The sequence below is a fragment of the Lynx canadensis genome, chromosome B1, assembly GCF_007474595.2.
Source record: "Lynx canadensis isolate LIC74 chromosome B1, mLynCan4.pri.v2, whole genome shotgun sequence".
Lineage (NCBI taxonomy): Eukaryota > Metazoa > Chordata > Mammalia > Carnivora > Felidae > Lynx > Lynx canadensis.
The window spans coordinates 99165842-99187795 of NC_044306.2; the positions used below are offsets into that span (position 1 = coordinate 99165842).

Here is a 21954-nt window from a genome sequence, read left to right on the forward strand (position 1 = left end):
CTTTGGGACCCAGAATAATTTGTTCTGGAGAAGTACATACTACTCAGCCTGAGGCCTCCTAGATGTTTCCTTATGCATCAGGCAGTGAAATTTGTACTTAGTCATGAGATTTAACCCGGGCAAAAATCACTGGCCGCCAATAAAGTGGGCCAAACTATACTATACATGTGAGAGAAGCCAGAGAAGACATTTATTGTGAAAGATAAATACTAAATCTCTCCTTGATCTTCTAGTATATAGCATTCCATTCATTACTTTCTGATGTTATTTGATATTATTCATCACTTTTTGATGCTATTATGCGGTATTTTCTCAGTTATCTATAGCTACCATTTATTCATCTTTCTTCTAGCCTTTTCATTCTTTCAGGTATAATCCTACAGATTGAGTCATATAATGTCTTGGAGTATGGCTCATTTTCCCACATTTCCAATGGTGCTTTCAAACTACTCATTTAGTAAAGACCCTTTTGGCAGTTGTTGACATTTGAGGATTGCCTGGATTGGCAACTCTGAGTTTCTCTTAAATTGGTCTCTGAGACTAAGCCCAAACATCTCACAGCATACGAAAGGATTAGGTACTATTCTATGCCTAGTAATAATACTGGATAAACTTTGTTGAGTGCTTCCATTCTTCTATGTACTCTTTTTCTGAGTTTATGTAGAGTGTAGGACTCCCTAGAATCTTCACACTGCTCCATGAGGCTGTAATTATCACCAGATTAGAGATAATGACACAATCCTAGGTTGATAAAAATTGTCCAAGCTCACCAGATTGGCAAGTGAGTGATACTGTATTCTAAAAAGTATTGGAACATATACTTTAACTATAAAGTTCCAGGGGTCTCATATTTCCATACCTCCTATGAGAAGAGGCACTGATTACCTTTGTTTCGAGCTATCTTTTCAAGGATGTTAGTACAGTCTTGGAAAATAGAACCAGAGGCTCCCTCTAAGCAAAGGGGCAGGCATGCCTGTGTCTCATTATGTAAGATTCAGGTTCTTCAAGCTCATTGTTCACTCATGTAATGCAACATAGTTTGTGTACAGCTGTTACTTATCATTCTTCATACCATCTGGTGGGAATTGGGTTCAAGGAACAGGCACAAAAATGCCTATACACTAACCACTGTTATTGCCATAAGTAATAAAGTCCTTTGTCTCTTTTCTAGGAGTCTCATGTCTTCTGTCAACATCCATAAGAGCAGGAAAAACTACTTGCCTGTTAGCTTGCAGGTAGAATAAAATCTCTAACACTTTGCAGTCCTACACATACTCTGCTATATTACTTCATCATATATTAGCAGTAACAGCTGAGAAATTCAACTTGGTTGTGCTTATTTATAAATTTTGACTAATTCTTTAAACTTATGTCATTTGTCCTTAAGAATAAACTACAATCTTCTATAATTGCTTTACAATTCAGCATAAATTTGGAATTAAGAAGATATTTCATTAATTTTTTTCATTAAAAATTGAGTAGTGCAATCATACAAATCATCTCTCTGATGTGTACACAAAGGAATGCTTTTCCACCAATTGTGAAGGCAAAAACTTACATCGAAATTGAAAATGTTATGTAGCTTGAAAAGAAGATACATTTATTACATTCATTCACTTTCATATTCTTTTATTGCATCCTAAATATTTTATTATGCATTTATCTCAAAAACAATACATTGGGGCATGATTAATGCATACTGATAAATAGGAGTGGAGGGAAACTAAAATATTTATGGTTAAATGCACAGAGAATCTTCCTGACCTCAAGGAATTATTGCCCTGAAAAAATAATTCACCATAAGGAAAATGGTTAATAAATGTAAATTCATTAAATTTGAATCTTCCTTCTTCAAAAACCACCATATTGTGGAAAAACAACTTTATAGATAGGATGCAATATTTGAATCACATGTATCTAACAAAAGACAGTAATAACATAGAGACCTGCAATGACTAAGCAGTAAATAGACAAATAGTTCAACATAAATGATCCAAATACTTAAATTCTTAATTCACACGGTCAGTAAACATATGCAAAGGTGCTCAAATCAGTTAATAATTTCAGAAATTAAATATAGATGCATTAAAATTATTGCACAGCATACATAGACTATCTCACAGCGTCTGTGGGTAGGAGTTTGGGCATGACTCAGCTGGGTACTCTCAAGGCTGCATTCAAGTAGTTGGCTAGGGCTGGCTTCTCCTCTGAAGGCTTCTCTGGGGAACATTTCACTTCTCTTCTCACTCAGAGTGTTAGCAGAATTCATTTCTTGCAGCTGCAACACTGTGGGTCTCGGCTTCTAGCTGTCACCTGAGGCTATCCTTATCTCTGAAAGGCTACACTCTTCCTTGCCACTCTAGCCTCCTAGTATGGCACTTACTTTTTCAAAGGTGACAGGGATGGAGCATCTGGATGGCTTAGTTGGTTGAGTGTCCCACTCTTGATTTTGGCTCAGGTCATGATCCCAGGGTTGTAAAATTGAGCCCCACCTTGGAGCCCAAGGTGAGCATGGAGCCTGTTTAAGAATCTCTCTCTCTCTCTCTCTCTCTCCTCTCTCTCTCTCTTCTGGGCCACTCTCCCCTTCTCATGCACACACTCTCCCTCTCTGTCTTAAAAAAAAAAGTGACAGGGGAGAAAGTCTTTATAATAAGCCTGCTAATAAGATAGATAAGATAGAATATTCTATATAGCTCAGTATAATCATGAGTGACATCTCATAACCTTTAACCTTGATCAGAAGTGAATCACAGGTCTTACACTCAAGGAGAAGAGATTATACAAGGGTGCAAAATACAAGAGACAGGAATCATGAGGGCAGTCACAAAGTCTGTCAAACACACATTGGAAAAATTGTGCCACATCTTTGGAAAAATTTAGTAATATCTATCGAAGTTTAAGATATGCATCCAATCAAATTAAGAAATCCCACTGAACAAATCAACACATATACCCTGAATGTATTCTTAGATGTATACTCTAAGAAACCTAGATAAAATTATTCAAAGCAGACTTGATTGTAATAGCCTCCATCTTAAACATTCTAAAAGGCCATTAAGAATGAAAGAATGAAATAGATGAGCAGCGCCTGGGCGGCTCAGTTGGTTGAGCGTCTGACTTTTTTTTTCTTTTGTTTTTTAACGTGTATTTATTTTTGAGAGAGACAGACAGAGCATAAGAGGGGGAGGGGCAGGGAGAGAGGAAGGCACAGAATCTAAAGCCAGCTCCAGGCTCTGAGCTGTCGGCACAGAGCCCCACACTGGGCTTGAACTCAGGGACTGTGAGATCATTAACTGAGCGGAAGTCAGATGCTTGACTGACTGAACCACCCAGGCTCCCCTAGCGACCAACTCTTGATTTGGGCTCAGGTCATGATCCCAGGGTCATGGGCTTGAGCCCTGTGTCAGGCTTCATGCCCAGCATGCTCAAGATTCTCTCTCTCCCCTTCTCCTCTCCTTCTCTCCTTCTCTCTAAAATAAAAAATAAAATAAAATAAAATAAAAATTAAAGAAAAAATATATCAGTAAGTTGTGGATATAACACATTATATTTTCATTCTGTTCTGCAACATGCTTTTCTTTTTTTTATTGTAGTAAAACACAACATAAAACTTATCATCTTAACCATTTTTAAATGTGGGGTTTAATGGAATTAATTCCATTCATGTTATTTGCAACCATCACCACCATTCATCGCCAAAAGTCTTTTCATGTTGCAAAACTGAAACTCTACACCCATTAAAAAATAACCCCCATTACCAGTCCCAGGAAACCACCATTTTACTTTCTATTGCTATGATTTTGACCACTCTAATTACCTCATATAAGTAGATTCAAACAGTATCTCTCTTTTTGTGATTGGCTTATTTCATTTAGCATAATGTACTCATCAATGAACTCATCAAGTTCATCCATGTTGTGGAAATGTCAGTATTTCCTTTTGTGCTAAGACCGAATAATATTCCATTGTATGTATATGCTATATTTTCCGTATCTATTTGATGGACAAATATATCCTTAAATCTAGATTTCAATTCTTTCAGGTATATACCCCAAACAGAAATATCTGGGTCATATAGTAAATCCATTTTTAATTTTTTTGGGAACTTCCATATTTTCCATAGGGGCGGGACCATTTTTATATTCTGCACAAGGAATTCCAAAAGGGGTGCAATTTCTCCCCATCCCTGACACAATTTTTTAACTTTTTAAAAATATTTATTTATTTTGAGAGAGAGAGCACATGAGTGGAGGAGCAGAGAGAGGGAGAGAGAGAATCCCAAGTAAGCTCTGTGCTGTGAGCGCAGAGCCCCATGCAGGGCTTGATCCCACAAACAAGGAGGTCATGACCTGAGCTGCAATCAAGAGTTGAATGTTCAACCTACTGAGCAATCCAGGCACCGCAACATTTCCTTATTTTCTATTTTTTTTTATTTTAACTTGTTTTATTTTTTATGTTTTTAAATTTATATCCGAATTAGCATAAAGTACAACAATGATTTCAGGAGTAGAATCCTTAGTGCCCCTTACCCATTTAGCCCATCCCCCCTCCCGCAACCCTCAGTTGCAGTTACAACCCCTCCCATAACGCTCAGTTTGTTCTCCATATTTATGAATCTTTTATGGTTTGTCCCCCTCCCTGTTTTTATATTATTTTTGTTTCCCTTCCCTTATGTTCATCTGTTTTGTCTTTTAAAGTCCTCATATGAGTGAAGTCATATGATTTTTGTCTTTCTATGACTGGCTAATTTCACTTAGCATAATACCTGCCAGTTCCATTCACATAGTTGTAAATGGCAAGATTTCATTCTTTTTGATTGCCGAGTAATACTGCATTGTATATACATAGCACCTCTCCTTTATCCATTCATCCAGCGATGGACATTTGGGCTCTTTCTACACTTTGGCTATTGTTGATAGTGCTGCTATAAACATGGGGGTGCATATGTCCCTTCGAAACAGCACACTTGTATCCCGTGGATAAATGCCTAGTAGTGCAATTGCTGGGTCATAGGGTAGTTCTATTTTTAGTTTTTTGAGAAACCTCCATACTGTTTTCCAGAGTGGCTGCACCAGCTTGCATTCCCACCAACAATGCAAAAGAGATCCTCTTTGTCCGCATCCTTGCCAACATCTGTTGTTGCCTGAGTTGTTCATGTTAGCCATTCTGACAGGTGTAAGGTGGCATCTCATGGTGGTTTTGATTTGTATTTCCCTGATGAACAGTGATGTTGAGCATTTTTTATGTGTCGGTTGGCCATCTGGATGTCTTCTTTGGAGAAGTGTCTATTCATGTCTTTTGCCCATTTCTTCACTGGATTATTTGTTTTTTGGGTGTTGAGTTTGATAAGTTCTTTATAGATTTTGCATACTAACCCTTTATCTGATATGTCATTTGCAAATACATTCTCCCATTCTGTCAGTTGCCTTTTAGTTTTGCTGATAGTTTCCTTCGCTGTGCAGAAGCTTTTTATTTTGATGAGGTCCCAGGAGTTCATTTTTGCTTTTGTTTCCCTTGCCTCCAGAGATGTGTTGAGTAAGAAGTTGCTGCAGCCAAGATCAAAGAGGTTTTTGCCTGCTTTCTCCTCGAGGATTTTGATGGCTTCCTGTCTTACATTAAGGTCTTTCATCCATTTTGAGTTCATTTTTTGTGTATGGTGTAAAAAAGTGGTCCAGGTTCATTCTTCTGCATGTGGCTGTCTAGTTTTCCCAGCACCACTTGCTGAAGAGACTGTCTTTATTCCATTGGATATTGTTTCCCACTTTGTCAAAGATTAGTTGGCTATATGATTGTGGGTCCATTTCTGGGTTCTCTATCTGTTCCATTAATCTGAGTGTCTGTTCTTGTGCAAGGACCATACTGTCTTGATGATTGCAGCTTTGTAATACAGGTTGAAGTCCAGGATTGTGATGCCTTCTGCTTTGGTTTTCTTTTTCTTTTTTTTTTTTTTTTATTTATTTTTTAATGTTTTTTATTTATTTTTGAGACAGAGAGAGACAGAGCACAAGTGGGGGACGGGCAGAGAGAGAGGGAGACACAGAATCGGAAGCAGGCTCCAGGCTCTGAGCCATCAGCCCAGAGCCCGACGCGGGGCTCGAACTCACGGACCGCGAGATCGTGACCTGAGCCAAAGTCGGACGCTTAACCGACTGAGCCACCCAGGCGCCCCTTTGGTTTTCTTTTTCAAGATTGGTTTGGCTCTTCAGGGTCTTTACTGGTTCCACACAAATTTTAGGATTATTTGTTCTAGCTCTGTGAAGAATGCTGGTGTTATTTTGATAGGGATTGCATTGAATATGTAGATTGCTTTGGGTAGTATTGACATTTCAACAGTATTTATTCTTCCCATCCAGAAGCATGGTGATTTTTCCATTTTTTTGTGTCTTCTTCAATTTTTTTCATAAGATTTCTGTAGTTTTCAGTGTATAGATTTGTCACCTATTTGGTTACATTTATTCCTAGGTATTTTATGGTTTTTGGTGCAACTGTAAATGGGATCGATTCCTTGATTTCTCTATCACTTCATTGTTAGTGTATAGGAATGCAACCGATTTCTGTGCATTGATTTTATATCCTGAAACTTTGCTGAATTCATGAATCAATTCTAGCAGGTTTTTCGTGGAATCTTTTGGATTTTCCATATAGAGTATCATGTCATCTGCGAAGAGTGAAAGTTTGACCTCCTCCTGGTTAATTTGGATGCCTTTTATTTCTTTGTGTTTTCTGATTGCAGAGGCTAAGACTTCCAACACTATGTTGAATAACAGTGGCAAGAGTGGACATGCCTGTCTTGTTCCTGACCTTAGAGGGTAAGCTCTCAGTTTTTCCCCATTGAGGATGATATTAGCATTGGGTCGTTCATATATGGCTTTTATGATCTCGAGGTATTCTCCTATCCTGACCTTATCAAGAAAGGATGCTGTATTTTGTCGAATGCTTTCTCTGCATCTATTGAGAGGATCATATGGTTCTTGTCCTTTCTTTTATTGATTTGATGAATCATGTTAATTGTTTTGCAGATATTGAACCAGCCCTGCATCCCAGGTATTAATCCCACTTGGTCGTGGTGAATAATTTTTTTAATGTATTGTTGGATCCGGTTGGCTAATATCTTGTTGAGGATTTTTGCATCCATGTTCATCAGGGAAATTGGTCTATAGTTTTCCTTTTTAGTGGAGTCTCGCTCTGGTTTTGGAATGCAGGTAATGCTGGCTTCATAGAAACAGTTTGGAAGTTTGCCTTCCATTTCTATTTTTTGGAACAGCTTCAAGAGAATAGGTGTTAACTCTTCCTTAAATGTTTGGTAGAATTCCCCTGGAAAGCCATCTGGCCCTGGACTCTGGTTTTTTGGGAGATTTTTTATTACTAATTCGATTTCCTTACTGGTTATGGGTCTGTTCAAATTCTCTTTTTCTTCTTGTTTCAGTTTTGGTAGTGTATATGTTTCTAGGAATTTGTCCATTTTTTCCAGACTGCCCATTTTATTGGCATATAATTGCTCATAATATTCTCTTATTATTGTATTGATTTTTGCTGTGTTGGTTGTGATCTCTCCTCTTTCCTGCTTGATTTTATTTATTTCCTCTTTCTTTCTGATCAAACTAGCTAGTGGTTTACCAGTTTTGTTAATTCTTTCAAAGAACCAGCTTCTGGTTTTATTAATCTGTTCTACTGTTGTTTTTGTTTTGTTTTTGGTTTTGATAGCACTAATTTCTGCTCTAGTCTTTATTATTTCCTGTCTTCTTCTGGTTTTGGGTTTTATTTGCTGTTCTTTTTCCAGCTCCTTAAGGCATAAGGTTAGGTTGTGTATCTGAGATCTTTCTTCCTTCTTTAGGAAACCCTGGATTGCTATACACTTTCCTCTTATGACCACCTTTGCTGCGTCCCAGAGGTTTTTGGGTGGTGGTGCTATCATTTTCATTGACTTCCATATACTTTTTAATTTCCTCTTTAACTGCTTGGTTAGCCTATTCATTCTTTAGTAGGATGTTCTTTAGTGTCCAAGTATTTGTTACCTTTCCAAGTTTTTTCTTGTGGTTGATTTCAAGTTTCATAGCATTGTGGTCTGAAAATATGCACGGTATGATCTCAATATTTTTGTACTTATTTAGGGTGGATTTGTGTCCCAGTATATGGTCTATTCTGGAGAATGTTCCATGTGCACTGGAGAAGAATGTATATTCTGCTGCTTTAGGATGAAATGTTCTGAATATATCTGTTAAGTCCATCTGGTCCAGTGTATGATTCAAAGCCATTGTTTCCTTGTTGATTTTTTAATAAAATAATCTGTCCATTGCTGTGAGAAGGGTGTTGAAGTCTCCTACTATCATGGTATTACTATCGATGAGCTTATGTTTGTGATTGAGTTATATATTTGGATGCTGCCACATTTGGTGCATAAATGTTTACAATTTTTAGGTCTTCTTGGTGGATAGACCCCTTGATTATGATATAAGGCCCTTCTGCATCTCTTGATATAGTCTTTATTTTAAAGTCTAGAGTGTCTGATATAAGTATGGCTACTCCAGCTTTCTTTTGTTGACCATTAGCATGATAGATGGTTCTCCATCCCCTTATTTTCAATCTGAAGGTGTCTTTAGGTCTAAAGTGGGTCTCTTGTAAACAGCATATAGATGGATCTTGTTTTCTTATCCTTTCTGTTACCCTATGTCTTTTGATTGGAGTATTGTGTCCATTGACGTTTAGAGTGAGTACTGAAATTTATGAATTTATTGCCATTATGATGTTTGTAGAGTTGGAGTTTCTGGTGGTGTTCTCTGGTCCTTTCTAATCTTTGTTGCTTTTGGTATATATATATATATATATTTTTTTTTTCTCCTTCTTTTCTCCCCTCAGAGAGCCCCCCCTTAAAATTTCTTGCAGGGCTGGTTTAGTGGTCACAAACTCCTTTAATTTTTGTTTGTCTGGGAAACTTTTTATCTCTCCTTCTATTTTGATTGACAGCCCTACCTGATAAAGAATTCTTAGCTACATATTTTTCTGATTCAGCATATTGAATATATCCTGCCACTCCTTTCTGGCCTGCCAAGTTTCTGTGGATAGGTCTGCTGCAAACCCGATCTGTCTTCACTTGTAGGTTAGGGACTTTTTTCCCTTGCTACTTTCATGATTCTCTCCTTGCCTGAGTATTTTGTGAATTTGACTATGATATGCCTTGTTGATGGTCGGTTTTTGTTGAATCTAATGGGGGTCCTCTGTGCTTCCTGGATTTTGATGTCTGTGTCTTTCCCCAGGTTAGGAAAGTTTTCCGCTATGATTTGCTCACATAACCCTTCTACCCCTATTTCTCTCTCTTCCTCTTCTGGGACCCCTATGATTCTGATGTTGTTCCTTTTTAATGAGTCACTGATTTCTCTAATTCTTAAATCATGCTCTTTTGCCTTAATCTCCCTCTGTTTTTCTGCTTCATTATTTTCTGTAATTTTGTGCTCTATATTGCTGATTCTCTGTTCTAACTCATCCATCCTTGCTGCCGCTGCACCCATCCATGATTGCAGCTTAGTTATAGCATTTTTGATTTCATTCTGACTATTTTTTACTTCTTTTGTCTCTGCAGAAAGGGATTCTAATCTATTTTTGACTCCACCTAGTATTCTTATTATCACGATTCTAAATTCTGGTTCAGTCATCTTGCTTGTATCTGTGTTCGTTAAATTCCTGGCTGTCATTTCTTCAAGTTCTTTCTTTTGGGGTGAATTCCTTCATTTTGTCCTTTTGAAGGGAGAAAAGGAATTAATGAGGTAGAAAAATTTAAATTAAAAAGAATAAATATTAAAAATTAAATACACACACACGAAATCTAATTAATGATGCTAGATCCTAGGTGTGTTTTGGTCTAGGTGTTGAAAGTGGTTTGACAGATTAGAGAAAAAAAGGTGGGGGGAGAGGAAATCATTTGAGAATTTGAAAAAAATGAATACACTGAAGTAGACTAAAATGATATGATGGGAGCAAAATAGAATTCAAAAAAATTTACACAAAAGTAAAGAATATAGTAGAAAAAAATTAAAGAAAAATATTTTGAATAAAAATTAAAAATATAAATGATTTTTTTCTTTTTGTGTATTCAAGAAAAAAAAGAAACAAAAAAGAGAAAAAAGAGGAAAAAAAGAAATCGTTTGAAAATTTTAAAAAGTGAATACACTGTAGTAGACTAAAATAAAATGATGGAAGTAAAATAGAATTTGAAAAAATTTACATAAAAGCAAAAATATAGTAAAAATTAAAGAAAATATTTTTCTGCACTGGAGAAAAAGAAACGAAAAAGAGAAAAAAGAGAAAGAAAATGAAAAAAAAGGAAATTGTTTAAGAATTTGAAAAGGTCAACACACTGAAGTAGACTAAAATAAAATGATGGAAGTAAGATAGAATTTGACAAAATGTACACCAAAGTAAAAAATATAGTAAAAAATTAAAGAAAAATATTTTTGATAAAAATTGAAAATAAAAATGATTTTTTTCTCTTTCTGTATTCAAGAAAAAGAATAGAAGTGTAAAAGAGAAAAAAAAAAGAAAGAAAATTGAATAGATGGACCTGCTAACAGATTGAAATAGTTCTGAAATTACTTCGTTTTCCTCTAGAACTCAGACTATAGCACTTTATAGTCCATAAACTAAGCTGGCAGTGAGACTTGTGTTCTTGAAGAGCGAGGTTGGCCCAGTTGGGCGGGCTCAGTGTAATGTCTCCTTTTTCCACTAGATGGCGCTGCTAGCCTACTGGGGTGGATTGTTGCAGTACTCATAGGTGCCTATGCACATGCGTGGGTGCAGTGAAAATAGCATCACCCAGCTACCCAGTCTCTAGTATCAGAACTCTGTTCTCTCCGATCAGCAATCGCGTACCTTTCCTGTCTTCAGCTTTCGTCCACTTGCGCTTCTTCACTGTCTGTGACCAAGACTCAGGCAGTACCTCTCTCCTGAGTTTTGTCTCAGACGAGGCAAACAGGATGGCAGCTGTTTTCCCCGCCCCCTTACTTCTGAAGGACTGTAGCTTTGACCCCTCTGCCCCTCTGTGGGAGGGTCTCACTGAGCAATGGCCAAATGCTGGCTGCACCCAGGAACGCCTGCTGGACCCTGCTACTGCCAGTGCGCCTAGACTACGGCCAGGTGCCAGCCCACTCCAGAAAACGTTCACAAGATACTGTGTCGCAGGAGCATTTCAGGGATTATGGAAAATCACAACACACATTTGGCACCAGTCTTCACCTTTGAGGACCTTGTTCCAGCACAGGGGAATATGGCCATTTTCTGGGGTCTGCTGGGACCAGGTGGCTTCAACAGTCTCTACCAAATGTCCTTCCAGCAGTGGAACCATTTTTCCCATGTGGCCCGAGAACCTCTGGGCCCTACTCTGTTCCTGGGGATTCTCCCTTCCCACCAGAGCACCACCAGGTATCAATCTGTGGAGCTGCAGCCTTTGCTCTCCCCTTGTTTACAGTCTTAATGGAATTTAAACCCTCTCCTTTCTCCTTTCTCCCTTTTTAGTTTAGTCCCTGTGGCTGTTTCCAGTTTTCCACTTTCTCTCCAGCTGCTTTTGGGGAGGGGTGCTTTTCTTGTATTCTGCCCCCCCCACCCAGTCTCTGTCCTCTCTCCACCTGCAAAAGTGGCTCCCTGCCTGCCACTGGCTTCTCTCCCCAAGTTCACCTCTCTGCACCATGTACCTGATGAATTCTGTGGTTCAGGTTGTGCAGATTGTTGTGTTAATCCTTCAATCAGTTTTCTAGGGTGTAGGATGGTAAAGTGTTGGTCTGGCTGTATTTCATTGATGTGAGATACACAAAAACTTCCATGCTGTTCCGCCATCTTGGCTCGCTTATTTTCTATTTTTTAATAGTAGTCATCTTAATGAATAAGTTATATAAGTTTTTATTTGCATTTCCCTAATGTGTAGTTATGTTTTCTTTTGCTTATTGGCTATATATCTTCTTCTGAGAAATAACTATTTAAGTCCTTTGCCTATATTTGAATTGGACGGTTTTCTGATGTTATTATTATTTTTGAATTTTAGTAATTCTCTATATATTCTAGATGTTAATTGTTAATGGATAAGTAATTTGCAAATATTTTTCCCATACTGTGTGTTTTATTTTACCTTGTTGATACTGTCTTTTGATGTGTCTTTATCAAAATGTTCATGAAGTCCAACTTGTCTATTTTTTTAAATTTTGTTGTTTCTTTTATTCCTTTGGTGCTATACCCAAGAAATCATTGCCAAATCAAATGTAGTAAGTTTTTGCCCTATGTTTTCTTCTAAGAGTTTTGTAGTTTTAGGTATTATATTTAATGTATTAGTTATTACATTTAAATCTTTGACCCATTTCGAATTATTTTTTTTATATATGGTGATAGAGTCCAACTTCGTTCTTTTGCATATGGGTATGCAGATTTCCCAGTACCTTTTGTTTAAAAGACTGTCCTTTTCCACTGAACGGCCTTGGCCCCTTTCAAAAATAATTTTACTATATATCCAAGAGTTTATTTCTGGCCTCTTTATTCCATTCTATTGGTCTATATGTACTTATGACAGTGCCTCATTCTTTTCATTACTGTAGCTGTAGTAAGTTTTGAAGTCAGGAAGATGAATCCTCCAACTTTGTTCTTTTTCAAGATTGTTTTGGCTATTTAGCCTCCCTTGAGGTTCTATACACATTTTAGCATGGATTTTTCTATCTTACTTTATAAAATTATAAGGATTTTGATAGATATTGGATTTAATCTGTGGACCACTGGATGGTATTGATATTTTTATATTGATTCTTTCTATCCATAAACTTGGGATGTTTTTCCATTTATTTGTGTCTTGTAAAATTTCTTTCAGCAATGTTTTCTAGTTTTTATTATGCAACCCTTTTACCTCGTTGGTTAAGTCAATTTCTAAGTATTTTATTCTTTTGAATGCTATTATAACTGGAATTGTTTTCTTTTTTAATTTTAATTTAAAAATTTTTAAATTGCAATATAATTAGTGTATAGTATAATATTAGTTTCAGGTATATAATACAGTGATACAATAATGGGATTCTTTTCTTAATTTTATTTTCAGATCATTCCTTGTTAACTCATGAGAACACAGCTGATTTTTGCATGTTGACTTTGTATCCTGCTTCTTTACTGAATTCTCCTAATAGTTTTAATTACTTTTTGTAGACTCTCTTGAGGTTTCTACATATAAGATCATATCATCTTCAAATAGACATAATTTACTTCTTTCTTTTGAATATCTAGGATTTTTGTGTCTTTTTCTTGCCTAATAGCTTCACCTAGAACTTCCATTTCTATATTGAAGAGAAGTGGAAAAAAGCAGATACCTGCTTCTTTCCTTATTTTAGAAAAAGTAAATAACTTTTAGTCTTTCTCCAATAAGTATTATATTCACTGTAGGTTTTTCATGTATTGCTTTTATTATGTTGAGGTAGTTTCCTTCTAATCAAAGTTTGTCAAATGTTCTTTTTTTCATGAAACGTTCTTAAATTTTGTCAAATGTTTTTTTCTGTATCAATTGAGATTATCGTGTAGTATTTTTCCTCCATTCTATTAGTGTGATATATTAAATTGATTGATTTTTATATGTTGAACCAGTCTTATATCCCAGCACGAATCACACTTGGCCATCGTGTATAATCTTTTTAATATGCCACTTAATTTGATTTGCTAGTATTGTGTTGAAATGATTGCATTAATGTTCATTAAGGATACTGATCTGTAGTTTTCTTATAGTGTCTTTGTCTGGCTTTTATATCAGGATAATCCTGGACTTGCGGAATGAGTTAGAAAATGTTCCTTCTTAGTCATTGTTTTTGGAAAAGTTTGAGGATTGGTGTTAGTTCTCCAAATGTTTGGTAGAATTCATCAATGAAGTAATCAGAATCAGGGCTTTCTTTAAAGTGAGAAGATTTTTAATTACTGATTCAATCTCTTAGTAGTTACAGGTCTCTTCAGATTTTTCTATTTCTTCATACTTCAGTTTAGTAGGATTTATATGTCTAAAAATTTATCCATTTCACCTAAGTTATGTAATTTATTGGTGTACACTTTACTTCTCTTGTATAATCATTTTTATTTCTGTGGAATTGGTAATGTCCTCCTTTTAGTTATGATTTTTAATTCAACAGGATTTTTTTATACTTAGTCATGGTCAAAACCATGACATTGTCATAAGAAAGGCCTACTAATTTATACTACTGCCAATTATGTACAAAATGTCCTTTTCATCTCATCTTTGCCAATGATAAATACAATACTTTATTTGTTCTAATCTTATCAATAAAAATGTATGTTATTGGAGAACATAAATATCATTTCACATATTTATTGATCATTTTAATTATTTTTTCTATGAATTACCTGTTTATATCATTTTCCACTTGTTACAGGTATTTTCCTTTTAATGTTAATTTTTAGCAATCCTTTTTATACTATGGGTGTTTGTTTTCTTTTCTTCTAAAAGTAAACATTTTCTATCAGTCTGCGAAATGTCTTCATTTTATTGCACTTTTGCTTAATTGTTTAAGTTGAGACATTATGTAGCCATCAGACTCGTATTACTTAGACGATAATAAATGAGCCCTATAAGAATCCCCCGTTCTCCCAATATATTTTTATATACTTTAATTTCATAAGTTGCTAAAATTTTCAGGAAAAAAAGATTTTGCAACATAACAATACAAAGCAACCAAAGAATCTATGTTAGATACTTTTTGTCCTAAAGTCTCTAAGCCATTTTTTCCAGACTGGGCTCCAGCTTTTTAGCAAGTATCTTGTGTTGCCTTGGCTTCTCAGAGCCCTTGTTTTCAAACTCACTCACACAACTCACAAAAGGATTTCAAAACATTTTCCCCAAAGACAAGTTGATGCTGGACGGAACTCAGGTTCTAGTTATTAGGATTGTACAATCTCTAGACTACACTTCTCGTAAATGGCCTTCTCACGCTTGGAAATCTCCATTGCATACCACCCCTGATATGTATCTTCCACAAATGACCACTTTTATCCCATAAACTCTTATTCAAGGACTACTGTGATGAAATTTGCTGTCAAATTAAATCTTTTCCTAGGTAAGAATACTTTTATTCCAGTGGTCTTTAAATGAATTTCTACTGACTTTCAGTCCTTATTTGTAAATTCTCACTTTGTTACCCCATTAGTTTTTTAGTCTTTTTATTCAGCATCCACTTATACAGAAATCTTTCCTCAAAGATCCAGCCAACAACTCACCAATCTCACTCTGGACTCTCCTTTCTTGGGTCACATAGTTCAATACTACTTTTTCCATCACTTTCTAATTTAATAATTAGTGAGTATACAGAATTTTGCTTTCCTAATGTAGTAGTTGTTAGTTTTCCAATAACATCTATACTTTTTTAACCCTTTATCTTCTAAGAAACATAAAGCTAACAGTAGATTTCTTTTCACATATTTAGATTACTAACAATAGTTTAAGTATATATATAGAACAAAGTCCAAAATTTTGGATAGTAATTTATTCATTTAATCAATTTTGTCTACTTTAAGTAAATTATAAAATAAAAGGCATAACCAAAAATTTTCCTTTTAACCAAAAACACACACACACACACACACACACACAAAGACACACAAACACACAGACACACACACACACACACACACACACATTTTACTTGATATTTTGCATCCTATTTGAGCAGATCACATTATAAGTTTATTCTTAGCCATTCTCTAAGAATACTGGTAGTTTATAACAGATGGGGTATGAATTTCTGGCCCATGCAATTTTATCTTGTAAAATGAATATAAATACCATATTTTCTATAGCTGATTCAAAAACGAAATGTAATCCAACAGAGGTGGTATAAGATGTTTCAAATGTCAGAACTTTGAATGAATGACATTGCAATAAAATTTAAATGCCATAAAGAGGGGACAAGCTTTCAGCGATTCAAAAACACCCAGTTTCTTATATGAGAACTAACCCTTGGTGACAGCAATCACCTGAAGTGACCAATCTCTGACTTTTTCCTCTAGTGAAAGGTGATTAAGAGGGTGATAGCAAACTAACACTGTGAACATCTGGAATTCGACAATAGACTGAGCCAGATGTGATCATGTTTCAGTTCTGAGAGTGGAAGAGAAATATTACAGGTCATACTAACACAGAGATTACTTCTGACTCCTAGTCATATCAACAGCACTTCACATTTTTGACCACATATTCTCAATGAGTTATTATAACCATAGGGTCACATAACATCGATATGTAAAGAATTTTTCCCCTTGACCAAGATACGTACCTTCTTTGATTTCTATTCAGTCACCATTCATATTATTGCAGCAAAATACAAGTAAAGACAGAGAATTGTATGTTTTGTTGCCAGATTTAGAGATATATATACTTGCAGTAATAGAAATATGCATGTGCTGCATTTTATCATGTACTTTGACATGTTTTTCATTTCCAAATTTCCTAAAACTCCTTGCCCAATTAAAGTTCATGCAAATGAATATTTACAAAAGAATTTTAAAATGTGAAAACTTTTGTCACACAATAAGCATAGTTTACATTAATTCAAAGAACACTATTTGGCTTGTTTTATGATAGCTCCATAAAAGAAAGGAGCTCTAAGGTCCATACTCGTTCATCATATTTTAAACATAAAAAAAACTTCTACCATTCAGATACAATAATCTTCTTCCTTCAGAGAATATCAATAATGCAAAAAAAAAAGAAACAAAGAAAGAAAGAAACTTAGATTATGATAAAAAAGATTTGTGTATATCTGCTAAAAAATTAAATGAAGTGAAATCAGTGAAAATAGATTAAAGAAAAAACAAACAACCCTGTAGTACTATGGTTTGTTTCCTCATATTATCTGTGATACTTCTCTGTTGCCATGTATTCAGTAGTGAATGTTTTACAGGGAGTCCTGTGTGACAGAATTTATCTTTGTGGCCCTCTGAGCTGGAAGTCTTTCTTACTAATTCTAATAGTTACACTATTCAGAATTTTCATTTCATTTAGATCCGTTTCTGTGAGTTGGATTTTCTAGAAATCATATAGCCACATTTCCTAAATTTTAAAGTTTTATAAGAAGTTATTGTTAATATGTTCTTATTAAAAGTTTAATGCCTTCTTGACTTTTTGGAATATTCCCTTTATTTCAAAAATATTGTATGTGTGTATTGTCTGTATGTATGTATGTATAAGTGTGTGTGTATCTGTGTGTGCTCTTTATCTATGTACATATATAACATTTTTCATATTTTTTCACATATTTTTATATATTTAATATATATATTACTTTTTAGAGGGAATGCTTTTGACTTTTCCTATCCTATAATATTTTTTTAATTAAAAAAAATTTTTAACGTTTATTTATTTTTGAGACAGAGACAGAGTGCAAGCAGGAGAGGGGCAGAGATAGAGGGAGACATAGAATCCAAAACAGTTCCAGGTTCTGAGCTGTCAGCACAAAGCCTGACTCCAGACTTGAACCTACAAATTGTGAGATCATGACCTGAGCCAAAGTCAGACACTTAACTGACTAAGCTACCCAGGTGCCCCCCGTAACATGTTTTTTATTCATTTACTCTCTTACCATTAATATTTATCAATGACATTAACTAAAATGGAGAAGTCTTGGGAGAAGCCTGCAGAGCGAAGGAAGTTCAGGAGCTGATTTTACGACACCTTAATTTTGACATGTGTATTATGCAACTAAGTGGAGATCAGTATAGGAGTCGGAGTTTAGGAGAATGATCTAAGCTAAGAATACACATTTTGCCCTTGACAGTCTATAGCGGTGATCATTTTTTTTAAGTTTATTTATTTATTTTGAGAGAGAGAGAGAGAGAGGAAAGAGTGAGACCATTAATGGGGAGGGACAGAGAGAGAGAATCCCAAGCAGGCTCAGCGCTGCCACAATGAAGCCTGATGTGGGAATCAAACTCACAAACCATGAGATCATGACCTGAGTCAAAATCAAGAGTCTGACACTTGACTGACTGAGATACCCAGACTCCCCATATAGTGGCCATCATTTAAAACCATAAGGCTAAGTAAGATCAGGAGCAGGAATTCAGATAGAAAAGAGAAGTGAAAAAACTGAGCACTAAGACAATGATCAAAGGCCAGGGAGGTAAGAAGGATCCAACAGAAAAGACTGAGAAGAAGCAGAAAACAAAGTGGGTGTAAAACTAGAATATAGTATGTCCCATGCGGGGGAAAAAATATCTATATCTATATCTATATCTATATCTATATCTATATCATCTATATCTATATCTATCTATATCTATATCTATATCATCTATCTATCCATCTATCTATCTATTTCAGGAAGGAATAATCAACTGAATCAAAACCTGCTGCTATTAAAAACAGAAACAAATCCTACTGCTGTTATGTTAACTGGAGTGAGGACTGAGCAGTTTCAGTGGATCCATGTGAGCAAAAGACTGACTAGAATGGGTTCATAAAATGTCATATATCAGAGAGAAGAGACTAGCCTGTTAAAAAGGTTTGCTGCCAAAGAAAGAAAAAAAAAGGGGGCAGTAGCTAGAGGAAAAAGTAGAACTAAAGAGGTTTTTATTGAAATGGAGACAAACATTTTTATTTTGGTGGAAAAGAATGGAGGGAAGTTACTCCATGTTCAGGAAGAGAGAAAAAATTGCTGCCATAATGACGTGGAGAGGTGAGAGGGATGATTCACAGGAATGGAGTCCTAAGGTTTGGATGCAGATGCTCACAGGTGTGTGGGTGTGAGAGAAGGACTCATGAATGTTATCTTGGTTTGTTTCTATTAATCAGTGACAGTGGAAGCAAGATGATCAGCTGAGGTTGAGGAGGAAAGAGGAAACATTAAAGGTTTGATGAGTGAGGACAAGGTACAAAATAGTCAAAGACTGAGCATGTGGATTGACCAGGAAAATGAGAATGAATGCTAGGCACCATGGTGTCCCCACCTGAATTTAGTAATTATAACCTTAGAGTGAGAGAAGTCAAAGTTATCTTTATTTCTCTTTAAAAATGCTAAGTTGTGTGGGTGAAGGCACAAAGAAGATGGCAGTTTGGGTTTAATCAGGCCTTTTATTTTGCCCTAAGAATTTTTTGGACTGAGAAAGAGCTAGTTAAGACTATAAATGTGATATAATCAAATTAACCATGGAATTTCATGTAGGTAAGCTAGGGAAATAAATGTATGAGGTGAGTGAGAAGTTCAATGTTCCTTGTGAAATGGAAGAGTAGATGTTAAAGGGACTGAACTGGAAAGGCTGGAGGTGGTAATCCAAGAATGGGTGAATGGAAATGGTGGCTATGAGGTGGATACACTTACTAGTAATGAGAATGTCTAGGGTATGACTTTGTGAGTGAGTGGCTAAGGGAGTGTAGACATTGATGTCATGGGAAGAGCTGAGGTTGATAATTGAAAGAGGAAGGGCATTGGGAAGAACTTGGCTCAGGATTTTTAGGTAGTCATCAAGGAACAGCTTGGAGGGAGTTATTGTGCGTCAGGAGCTAAAATATAATAAATTAGAGGAAGAGATGAGCAGGTCAGTTGATAACTGCAGTAAGTGTTGATACAGAGTTGTATTTTGAGACGAGATCCCATACCAAAGGGTTTGAGGAAGAAGCAAAGAAAAATAGTCTGAACACAATGATGAAAAGGAAGGGGCATGGGGAAGAAAACAGAAGCCATTCAAGAAATCTACATGAGAAGATATAGTGCCTTTAGGGGAGAGCAAGTAGAGGAAGAGAACATGTAGATGGCAGATCAAGGATCTGGGAAATATTGCTAACAAGGAAAAGTGGGTTCCTAAAGATCCTGGTGGAAGGGCTCAGGAATAGGAGAATCCTGAGAGTTGGGGCCCAGAAGGGAGATATGCAGAGTCTTATGAAAGAAGACCTAAGAGACATGGGCTTCTCGTGGTTAAGACATGGAAACAGCGTGAGGTTTATTCAATCACTCAATTTATGGAAATTCCTTTCTTCTCTATTAGTCTTTTGAGAATAGATTTCCAGGTAAGGGCTTAAGTTAGGAGAATCCCATGTGACCTATTAAGGGTTAACATTAGCTTTTTAGTTTATAGTTGGTGCTAGTCAACTTAGAAATATAACATGTATATAATGTGTACATAACACCTAAATATTTGGAATACAGCTCCTGAAGTGGCATTGCATGGGCAAATAAAATGGTGAAATTTATTAACATCAACTATACAAGTAATAAATAATATATTCCCTTTTCTTTCTTTAATCAGTTTGTGTGAGATTTTGGTATATGCGGTGAGGAGAGGGATTGACAGTTTGTAAATCAGCATGGATATATTACTTATAGGATTACTTTGGTTTTCAAAAAATGTTTTTCATGTAGACATAGCCTGATATATTTTGATAACAGAAAAACTTAAGAGAAACACCTTTATGGTTTGAGCTGCTGTTAGGAATTCATAGCCAATGACACCTGAAATGGATTTTTGCCCCTCATACATCACGCCCTGGCTTAACAGAACTGGACTTCTTTTAAATTATGACATTTTAAACCCAGGAGGATATTAACTAGTTAATAGTTTACTACAGGTATTTTTCTCATTAATATTACTTCTTGTGAGTACCTGATGTGAATGTTATTTTTCTATATTTATAAATTTTAGAAGAGACTTTTCTCAGTCTATCACCAAATATGCCCCAAAGGATATGAGAAAGGCAATTTTTAATTAATTTTTTCCAAAAAGTATTCAGTAAACATTTGCTTTTGGAAGAACTTTGCTATAGGCACTGACAGGCTTTGCCATCAGTATTTATTATCCTTGATTTTTAGGACTGAGATTCACCAAAGATGTCAGATGTAGACCATGAAGCAGCTAATCAATGAGGAACAAGTATTCATATTGGTGATATAAGCAGTGAACATGACAGAATCTCAAAGCTGGAAGAAGTTCAGGTTAGGCTGGATTTACCGGAAAATACTAAAGTGGGACTAGGCAGGAATTGAGCAGATAGACAGTAAAGCAAACATCATTCTAGGATATTGAGTTTCAACAAAACGAATTATTTCTAGAGAAGCCTTCATTGAATCCTTGATGCAAAGCTAGACAGTAGTGTATTCCTATAGTATTTTGTATATAACTTAATTGTAGTAGTTATTATATTGATATTTCATTATTTTTGTATATCTGAAACATCTACAAATTATGAGCAACTCTAAGATGAAGATAATGCTGTATAAAAATTATATTCCAACCCTGTAAGAAAGCTTTTGTTTATTTTTTTAAATAACTGACATCATTTAGAATAACGGAGTTCGTGATAATAAAAAGTGGAATGAAATCTCATATATATATGTGTGTGTGTATATATATATATACACAATATGTGTGTGTATATATATATTATATACACATATATAATATATTCCAATACTTGTAAGGTGATTGATCAACTTGAATGTTTTGTTTTACTGTATTATTTTAATGTTTAATTATTTAGTTTGAGAGAGAGAGAGAAAGCATGTGCCTGTGCACCAGCAGCAGGGGAGGGACAGAGAAAGAGAGAAAATCCCAGGCAGCCTCTGCACTGTCTGCACAGAGCCTGACATGGGACTCGAACTCACTGGCCCTTAACTGACTGAGCCACCCAGGCACCCCTGTTTTATTGTAATTTTAATTGATAATATTCGCATGTACAAAATTCAAAAGTTACAGAAAAGCATTATAAAGTACATCCTTGTATTCCACTAGCCACCCATTTCTCTTCTCCAGAGACAAGTATGAGCATTTTCCCGTGTATCCTTCAGAAATATACATATCTGTCAGTCTATACATACACTGGGTGTAATATATCCAAGCATTTATTATTTCCCTCTTTTTAAAATACACAGAATGTTCTGAATTTAGTTTTTTACTTATAAAATATGCATTTTAATTATTTTCATGTTAGTAATTAATGAGCTTCTTGAT

General features: G+C 35.6%; 1 long non-coding RNA gene across 1 annotated transcript; it reads left to right on the forward strand.

Annotated features, from left to right (window-relative positions):
- The first annotated feature begins 7560 nt into the window (after nucleotides 1-7560).
- Nucleotides 7561-18756, forward strand: LOC115511545. Its single transcript, XR_003968096.1, has 3 exons — nucleotides 7561-7676; nucleotides 17204-17210; nucleotides 18747-18756. It is a non-coding gene; the product is annotated as an uncharacterized LOC115511545 (long non-coding RNA).
- Nucleotides 18757-21954: the final 3198 nt, after the last annotated feature.